The sequence below is a fragment of the Octopus bimaculoides genome, chromosome 8 (genome assembly GCF_046866305.1).
Source record: "Octopus bimaculoides isolate indiv1 chromosome 8, ASM4686630v1, whole genome shotgun sequence".
Classification (NCBI taxonomy): Eukaryota; Metazoa; Mollusca; class Cephalopoda; order Octopoda; family Octopodidae; genus Octopus; species Octopus bimaculoides.
This window is the reverse complement of record NC_142935.1, coordinates 92,038,288-92,048,287: the sequence shown is the minus strand read 5'-3', so window position 1 is coordinate 92,048,287 and position 10,000 is coordinate 92,038,288. Positions and strand designations below refer to the sequence as shown.

The 10,000-nt window shown below is 34.7% G+C and overlaps 1 protein-coding gene across 6 annotated transcripts in view; it reads left to right on the top strand.

The window, feature by feature from the left end:
- The window catches only part of LOC149134503 (uncharacterized), a 546,861-nt gene that overhangs the window by 138,329 nt on the left and 398,532 nt on the right, over positions 1–10,000 (top strand). The window lies entirely within an intron of this gene.

The window sequence follows — 10,000 nt, the reverse complement described above, 5'->3', positions numbered from 1 at the left end:
TTTGAGGCTTTTAGCCGGACATATCGACCGCAGTACTTATTCTATTAGTCATGTTTACTGAACTGCTAAGTTATGTGGACGTAAACACAGACACAAAGACGAACACACATAAATATACATACATACATACATACATATATATATATATATATATATATATATATATATATATATATATATATATATATATATATATATATATATATATACACGCTTCTGTCAGTTTCCCCTCTACCGTTGGGCGTTAAAGCATCGCGTGTTTTCCTACAAAAGTTACATGAAGAATAATGAGTTTGTCAACGCAGTTCAGCGAGTCTTTCGGCGCTACATCAACATTCACCGAAATCAGGCTGTTTCTACCCGTAACACAATTTTACGTTAGGTGAATGCACTTCGTACACGAGGTACAGTAATAAATTGAAGACTGATGGAGGCGCCACGAACGATACGGACCCTGGAAAATGTGGAACGCATCAGACAAGCTTTGATACGGAGGCAATCCACTGAACGTTGCATCGGTAATCGATCGCTAAGGTGTATTTTGCATGAAGACCTGTATTTCTACCCGGCCCACACAACCGAACCATGAATGGACGTATTTCACCCTCTCTTCGGTGACCGCCTCATTTCCAGGTTTGCCTTCCATCTCCTGATTTGTCCGTGTGTGACTATTTCTTGTGAGGAAACCTCAAAGCTTATGTGTATGCGCATAAGCCCCCGGACACTGGACGATTTCAAGGAAGCTATTCGCGTAGAAGTCACTCAAATTGACAGGGCAATGCTGCGGTCAACTTCCAAGAACGCATTGAAAACTGCATCAATGAAAACAGGCACCACATGATGGATGTTGCTTTTCACACTTAATTTTGACAAATGCTATTTCAATAAGAACACATTGATGTCAATAAAATTTGTTTGCAGCTCAAATTAATGACTTTGTGAATTTTTAAAACACCGCCGTCCTCTCTACCCTATTTTGTATATCTTCCCCTCAAATATCTATTATCATTTTTTAAGACAGTTCGATGTTCCTAGGTAGGTAGTAATGTTTAGTGCAGATTCACTCAATTATTTAATTGTATCACCAAATATATTTTTACTAAGCTAGGAAATGAAAACCTACGGGAATTGGTTTGAACTATATATCGAAAGATATAGTACATTATAGCAGTTACATATAAATCAATATATTGTTGATGTGCTAAAAATATCAAAGGTTTTGATGCCTCGAAAAGTATACAAAGTCTATTAGTTCATTTTCGTTTTTACATTAGAAGACGACAAACTATGAGGCGTATAAAAAGCATTGGGGAACAGTTTAGGAAACTTGAAGGAAAAATTTATAATTTCGTGACTGAAAAAAAAACAAACAAAAAATATTTTTATTCGAGTTTATTTAAGGAAACATCTACAAAAGGTTTACCTTTCCGTGATGTCATCATGTGCAAACTACTACTACTACTACTACTACTACTACTACTACTACTACTACTACTACTACTACTACTACTACTACGACGACGACGACGACGACGACGACGACAACCACCACCACCACCACCACCACCTCCACTACTACTACTACTACTACTACTACTACTACTACTACTACTACTACTACTACTACCAATTAATATTATCATCATCATCATCGCCATCATCATTCTTCTTCGTATTATTATTATTATTAATAATATAATTATCATCATCGTCATTATTATTATTATTCTTATTATCATTTCGTTATCATCATCATCATCATCATTATTATTATTATTATTATTATTATCATTATTATTATTATTATCATCATCATTATTATTACACTGTTGTTATTATTGTAATAACTGCTCTCACATAGTATAAATGTATGTGCATATACGTGCGTGTCAGAATTTTTGTGCGTTCTATCTTGTGTGCCTATGTATGTATCTATATGAATGTATGTATGTATGTATGTATGTACGTACGTATGTATATATGTATGTATCTATCTGTCTGTCTGTCTATCTATCTATCTATCTATCTATCTACGTGTACACTTCTAATCTATATCAACATTGCCCTTTCTCTACCTCGTTTTCTCTTTCTCTCTCCTTCTCCTTCTCTCTCCCTCTTCCTCTTTCTCTCTTCCGTCTCTCTCACGCAACACCTTAGAAATTCCACCAAAGTGACTCCATGGCCCTTTCTAAATGCAATTCTTTTCTCGATGTGGTTTATGCTAGTTCATTATGCTTGGGCCATGATCGTTTTCGATAGATGTTATTGCAGACGATACATTTGTCATCACCAGTTTCAAAAAAAGATCGATTTCATTGCGTTTGGGATGCATATCGCAAATATTAATTCGTTCTTTTAAATGAATCTTTTTTAATTTATGTCGCACCCAAATATCGAGATTCTTAACGAGGCCAAGACATTTTAAATGATTTACAATTGTTGTCTGTAACACATTTAACCCTTCTGCAATCTCTCGCACAGTTATCTGACAATCAGATTCAATTATGGCTTTGATTTGGTCATCATCAAATTCAGTAGGTCGACCAGAACGTTGGTCACCTTTGAGCGAAACATCTCCAGGACAGAGTTTTAAAAACCCTTTCTGACATATGTGTTCTTTTAAGTGATCGGCACCATAAAATTTACCTATGTCATAGAGAATATATATACATTAACAACGAAATTGGAATGTACAGCGTTTTATATTGCATGTTACTACAATTAATGTATCCCTACTTTACCAGAAGTTCATTGCAGAAACATTATAATATAAAACATGAAATCATATATCAAATCCCAATTATTTCAGCAATATTTTTAGTGGCGATTCTTCAGGTGTATTTACATTCCCCACGTTCATGATATAGGATAATTTCATTTGTATATCACAATGAAACAATAAATAACAATATCTCGCAAACCACGAATTCAAATTAACTGGCGAAGAAAGATAGTGGACGAAGCGAACAAAAGAATGAAACGAAAATATGCAAATACCAAACAACGAGGTCAGTACCCAAATTGAATTGTTGTGAACATATGTGTGTGTGAGAGAGAGAGAGAGAGACAGACAGACAGACAGAGTGAGAGGGATAGAGATAGAGAGAGCTTTATATGTAACTGTGTGCATATAAATGTCGCATTGTAATTCGTGCGTGGAGGTTTCTGGACTCTAAGACCATGTGTGAGTGTGTGTGTGTGTGTGTGTGTGTGTGTGTACGTGCATGCGTGTGTGTGTGTCGTTCTGTGTGTGTGTTTTTGTCTGTTTTGTGTGTTTGTGTGTGTGTGTGTGTGTGTGTGTGTTTCTGTAGTTCGTGCGAAACTAAAGCTTGCATGTCTATTTTAATGTTTCGTAAAATATTTATCAATAACAGTGCACAATAATTGATGTAAGAAGCGTATATGAAACAAGGATGCAAAACAAGTTTCATGTCTCTCACAGCATGCATGAGCAAATACCTTACTTCCTTATTTATCTTGGACTGATGTATTAGTTCAACATGTTTGTTTCTTCACTGAATATATAATAGATTATTCAGCCTGTATTGTATTAACTGCGGGGAGCACAAGGAGGTCTCGGTTCCCTTTCGACCGACAATCTGATAAGAGGGTATGGATCAGTCTTTAAATAAACTAGGTTTGAAAGTCCACTTCATTTCCAATGCTAATTTAAGGCCTGTTTTGTGATGTGTAACGTAGTTATACATACATGCATCTATACTATAATGGAGAAAGCTGCTTGGTAATTCGGTATGTAACAATTACTAAAAGTACTAAATAAAGCAATTATCAAAAGGTTGCCCATCTGGAAATATTTTTACAAATTCATGTTCAAAGAAATTTTCTATAATTTCGACTTCTCAAGTGTATTGAATTTTTTAACTGCCATTTCTCGCAAATTTAAATATTCATTGCATTCACGGCGGTGTATTCCATTTTCATTTGCAAAGTCTCTCACTTTCTATTTTAAGTTTAATTCACTTTTTGGAAAACTGATAGTTTAATTCTATTAATGTAAAAATATTATTTATTGATTGAAAATTTTTTTAAATACCCGTATAAATTTTGAAAGCGGGATAGCTGGGAGAAGAGCCTAGAAAGTTGGGTAATTACTATCAGAAGATGAGGAGAAAAAGAAAGTTGCCGACAAGTACTCGAAACTTAAATATAGAGGCCCTTAATGGCACTGCTTAAATACAGGTGTTACATACAAAACATTTTAAATGTACGCTGTGTGGTCGTGTAAGGATATCTTAGCCCTAACCCTAAAACTAACCCTAACCCTAAGCACTAACCATAACCCTAAACACTAACACTAAAAACTAACCGTTACCTTCATATTGTTACGTAGATGAATCGGGACCTCTGTATTTAAGTAGTGCCGTGAAACTAACGGTTTTTATGTGTTCTTCAATCCCTTACAAACATCTTCTACGCTCCAATTCTTTTTGTTCCAGCACACAATCTCAGATCAAGTCACTTACATGCAAGTACATATCCGTATTTTTTTTAATGCCAGCAATGAGCATCTCAGGCTCTCCAATATTTTAACAGAAGCAATCGGTGACTGGGAGTGAGGTTGCAAAAAGTTGATAATTTCTCAAATTTTCTTTTATAGCAAATAAGTATATTTATGGGGGAAAATATTGAAACAACATCAATACATGCGTGAGTGATAAAGGAACGAGTAGGTTTGTCTTTGGATGTGCTAGAGACAACAGCCAAATCTCCCTTAAATGACTCACTTTTCGCTCTGAAAATATTAACAATTGAAAAAAAAAAATTCACGGAAAATGTTCTTTTCATGGTTTTGAAGAGCCAAAAAAATGGCCAAAATAGGTCCGGAGCGGTATGATGAGTGAAGGATGTGTGAAAAAAAGAGTTTTCAAAATATTTTTCAAATAAAGATGTCTCTCCTCAAGCCTCATCATTTCGAAGTATGTGGCTAAAAAAAAAAATGGGGAAAATCTCCGAAAACATTTTCACTGCAAATTTCTTTATAATCGTAATTTATGCTCTTTCAAAGAGATTTGTATACCTTTTCATTAAAAGATACCCATATTCCTGAAAGTTATGAGGGTGAAAATCAAATCGTGTGAGTTTTCCGAAACCCCTCCCTTCACCACCTCAGAAAAATCCCTATATACTCTCTCTCCCTCTCTCTTTCACGCCCACACACTGCAAAGCTTACATATAGTTTGCTGAATTAAAATCACAATGTTGCTTCGAGGGGAAGGTAAAGCTTGTCAAATTGCTCTCCCTCTGTTGTTGGACTACCGTGATGTTTGTTTAAAAAAGTGAGATTATGAGTGATAAAATAATGAAAGCAATATTTACTAAGCAAGTGAACACTATTATACAAAGAAATAATCAGATGTAAAATATGAAAATTATTAGAATTCGGAATCAAATGTGAAAATATTATCAAGGGGTTGGCAGAAAACCGCCCGCAGAGCGGTCTTTCTGCTAGTATGTATATAAGGAGAGAGAGAGAGAGAGATGGAGAGGGAAATATAGATTCTTGTACAAATGTGTGTGTAAGGAAATATGTGTTTAGTGTGTGAGTGTTTTGTTATATGTGTGTATAAATACGTCTAAATATATATATATATATATGTGTTTGTGTGTGTGTGTGGTGTGTGTGTGTGTGTGTGTGTGTGTGCATAAATATACCTATTCGTATATAAACTAATAAATTTAGAATTAAATTGAAATGTTTGTGGGGGCGTCTTTGTGTGTGTATAAGTGTGATTTCGTCTGTATGTGACATAAATGAGACTACACTTCTGTTATTTTATAAAAAAGTTTTCATAAAAATAAAATAATTCAATATTGTCCCTGTCAAATTCAGAAAGATCGTAATTCCTACTTTATGACTTGGTAATATTTCTACTGGTACACGTGGAGACATTTTAGGTCGCTGGAAATTAATGTAGAAAAATAAAAATCAGTGTTTCTTTTGAAATTGTATATTGTGTATTATTTTCATTTAAAAAAAAAACTTTCTCTTCTTCTAGACAAGTCTGTAATTCAGGGAACATCACTTGCCCATTCTCCCAGATGTTCAGAGGTTCATAAACCTAACAGCTTCACAGTGATTTCAGAGAATATTCATGTTGCGAATGTTGTAACTTTCAGCCATATGCATTTACAGTTTTTCTATTTGATCTACATGGTAACTCTTGTTGTTCCCTTACCTTACGTGTTAACACTTCCCTCTCCTTTTTTCTATCGCTCTTCACCTCTCACTTCGACGTGACAACGTAACTTACTCGGCCTTAGAGTATTAATTCTTCACTATATTTCTCATGAAGTTGCGACAACTTGCCATGATGTACACTTATTGAACAAGTCTTGTATTACATAGTTATAAATATCTGATAGAAACCACGTTGTCGTTGAGATTAATAACTGTGTCGCATTATATTAAGAATTTAGGTTGCAAATATTTAAACATGTTTTTTCATTCCATCCAATGATATGTAGAAGCAGTAAAATTTGGTATAGCTGAGTGTAAATGGGAAGACGACTTCTGGATGGAAATCCATCGAATCGACTGTACCTCTCATTTACAGGACCAGCCATGTCATAAATGTTCTTTCAAAGAATGAATTACCTTATAAATTGAGGAATATTCAGCCACATGTACACCTATTCACTAAACAAAAAGTACTTCAATTTACATCACAGTTGGGACACTAACCTAACTTTTCATTTCACACATGTTCTTTCAAAGAATGAATTACGTTATATGTTGAAGAATATTCGGCCACATGTGCGCCTATTCATTAAACTTCTGTTTAACGTACAGTTAGGCACAGAAATATAATTTTTCATTTGGGTAATATAAACTATTATCTAAACAACGCAAATGGACCACTGGCATGATTTTAGATAATTCAGATAGAAGATGATGATGGACTTAATGAGGCCAGCAAAATACCATCATTCTAAATGGGCTGAAATTTGAATCTGATCTGGAGAAAGAAAACAAAGACTTGGTTGTTATTGTCAGAAAATCTAATTGTAAAAGAAAGATAAATGTGAAACATCTTGTCCTAACTTTACAGAAGACTTTAGTTCCTTGCTAAGCAAGAATGATATTTATTATCAATCAATGTAACAGATACATTATTTTGAGCAAATGGATTATATTGTTACGGGTCAATGTAATATTTTATTAAGAAGACAAACATTGTAAGTCGGCTGCAACTCAATAGAGTTATAAATAAGGTGTTACAACCATTGCCCATTGAATCTTTTATTCCGACATAATGTACACTTCGAATAGTTAATACAATGTATTTTTCCAATTTAAGATAGTGGCGCGTGATTTGGGAGAGGTATAGCGGCTACTTAACAGCAAATATAGTATTTGAAAATGTGTATTACTTGATAACGTTTACGTTGTTACCTGAACACATAATACATACACCCATATAAATACATATAAATGTGCGTGTATTCATATACATACATACAAACATTCATATATACCAGATATACACATATATACTCTTTACTATTTTATTTGTTCGGTCATTTAGTCGAACAAATCGACCCCAGGACTTATTCTTTGGATGCCTAGTACTTATTCTATCGGTCTCTTTTGCCGAACCGCTAAGTTACGGGGACGTAACAGACCACCATCGGTTGTCAAGTGATGTTGGGGGGACAAACACAGACAGAAACATATACACATACACACACATACATATATATGTATATACATATATAAGACGGGCTTCTTTCAGTTTCCGTCTACCAAATCCACTCACATGGCTTTGGTCGGCCTGAGGCTATAGTAGAAGACACTTGCCCAATGTGCCACGCAGTAGCAATGAACCCGGAACCATGTGGTTGGTAAGCAAGCTACTTACCACACAGTCACTCCTGCGCCTATGACATATATGTATATATATATTCATATATATAAGCATATATGCATACATATATTCATAAAAGTATAAACAGACGCATCTGGTATCGTCGAATATGTAATTGTGAAACATTCTTTGAAAATGAATCACTTTACCTACCATATATTAATGTCAAAAGAGAAACGCTTATTTTAATCTGTTTGTGACCGAGTTATTACTTTTTTCTATCATTTCATTATATGTAAACCCCAACACTTTATGATTGTCTTTGTCCCCCTTATCCTTCGCCCTGGTGGCAAATAAATCCTGATTATCTATATATTTATTTATTTATTTATTTATTTATTATTATTATTATTATTATTATTATTATTATTATTATTATTATTATTATTATTATTATTATTATTATTATTATCATTATTATTATTATTATCTTCATCATCATCATAATTATCATCATCATCAACATTGCTACTACAACTCTACTACTTCGACTACCACTACTACTACTACTGCTACTACTACTACTACTACTACTACTACTGATGATGATGATGATGATGATGATGATGATGATGGTGATAAGAAGAAGAAGAATGATAATAATAGTAATAATAATAATAACAACAACATTAATAATAATAATAAGAAGAAGAAGAATATCAATAATAATAATAATAATATTAATAATGTAATAAAATCATTAAAATATTCAGTAGAATTCAAATGAGAATATTTCTATTGTATTATTGATTTTTATTAATTGTGAAGAAACTAAAATGACATTAGAATTTCACAGAAGGCATTGATTAAATATTTAACTTTAATTCGATGCCACGTAAAATTAGTTTTAAACGACTGTATTAATTTAACGCACTCGAGTACAGTTGTTTTATGGACTTAACGAAAGAACAGCCACATTGCTCTCAAAAATGTCTTCTTTCTTTTAAAAGAGATATCTATGATGTAATCCAGTGTATGACGCGAAATACTCTGTTGGTGTTTAGGCTGAAGCAGCGTTGGCCTAGGGTTAAATAGCACTGCCGAGGATGCGTCGACAGATTCGGAGACGAGAAGTTATTGAACTCAAATAACTCACTGCTAAGTCCGCTCTGTCATGCACAGACAGATGGAAGACACATAAACGATACATTTTGCTTCTTTATCTTGTGTATTTTATTCTTCAATACTGGCTGCGATCTTGCAGTGATGCTGCCTCGACGGGTTTAGTTCAACATTTCGATCCAAATATTTACTTATAAGTCTGAAACTTATTTTATCGATTTCTTTTGATGAATAGGTAAATTACAGACACCGAAACAATGTTACATCGGTTGTCAAGCCATACTAGGGACAAACGCAGGAGAGACACAAAGAAACGGACACACATAGAACTAAATATAATAATATATACACAAGCTTATATAAATACATACATATAAATAATATATAAAGATGTCGGTGTATATTTATGTATGAATGTATGTATGTAAGTATGTAACGTGGAGGCGCAATGGCCCAGTGGTTAGGGCAGCGGATTCGCGGTCATAGGATCACGGTTTCGATTCCCAGACTAGACGTTGCGAGCGTTTATTGAGCGAAAACACCTAAAGCTTCACGAGGCTCCGGCAGGGGATGGTGGCGAACCCTGCTGTACTCTTTCACCACAACTTTCTCTCACTCTTACTTCCTGTTTCAGTTGTGCCTGTAATTCAAAGGGTCAGCCTTGTCACACTCTGTGTCACGCTGAATATCCCCGAGAACTACGTTAAGGGTACACGTGTCTGTGGAGTGCTCAGCCACTTGCACGTTAATTTTACGAGCAGGCTGTTCCGTTGATCGCATCAACTGGAAACCTCGACGTCGTAAGCGACGGAGTGCCAACAACAACAAAGTATGCAAAGAAAGTATACAGTTTTCATCTACAATATTCACTAGCAAAACATTGGTCGGCCTCTGGCTATAGTAGAAGACACGGGTTCAAGGTGCCACGCAGTGGGACTGATCCCTATACTACGTGGCTGGAAAAATATCTTCTTAACCACCTACGTACGCCTGCACGCCAAAACTATCGTTTTTAGGTGGGAATTAATTTTAACTGGGTCGTATAAGTGTAC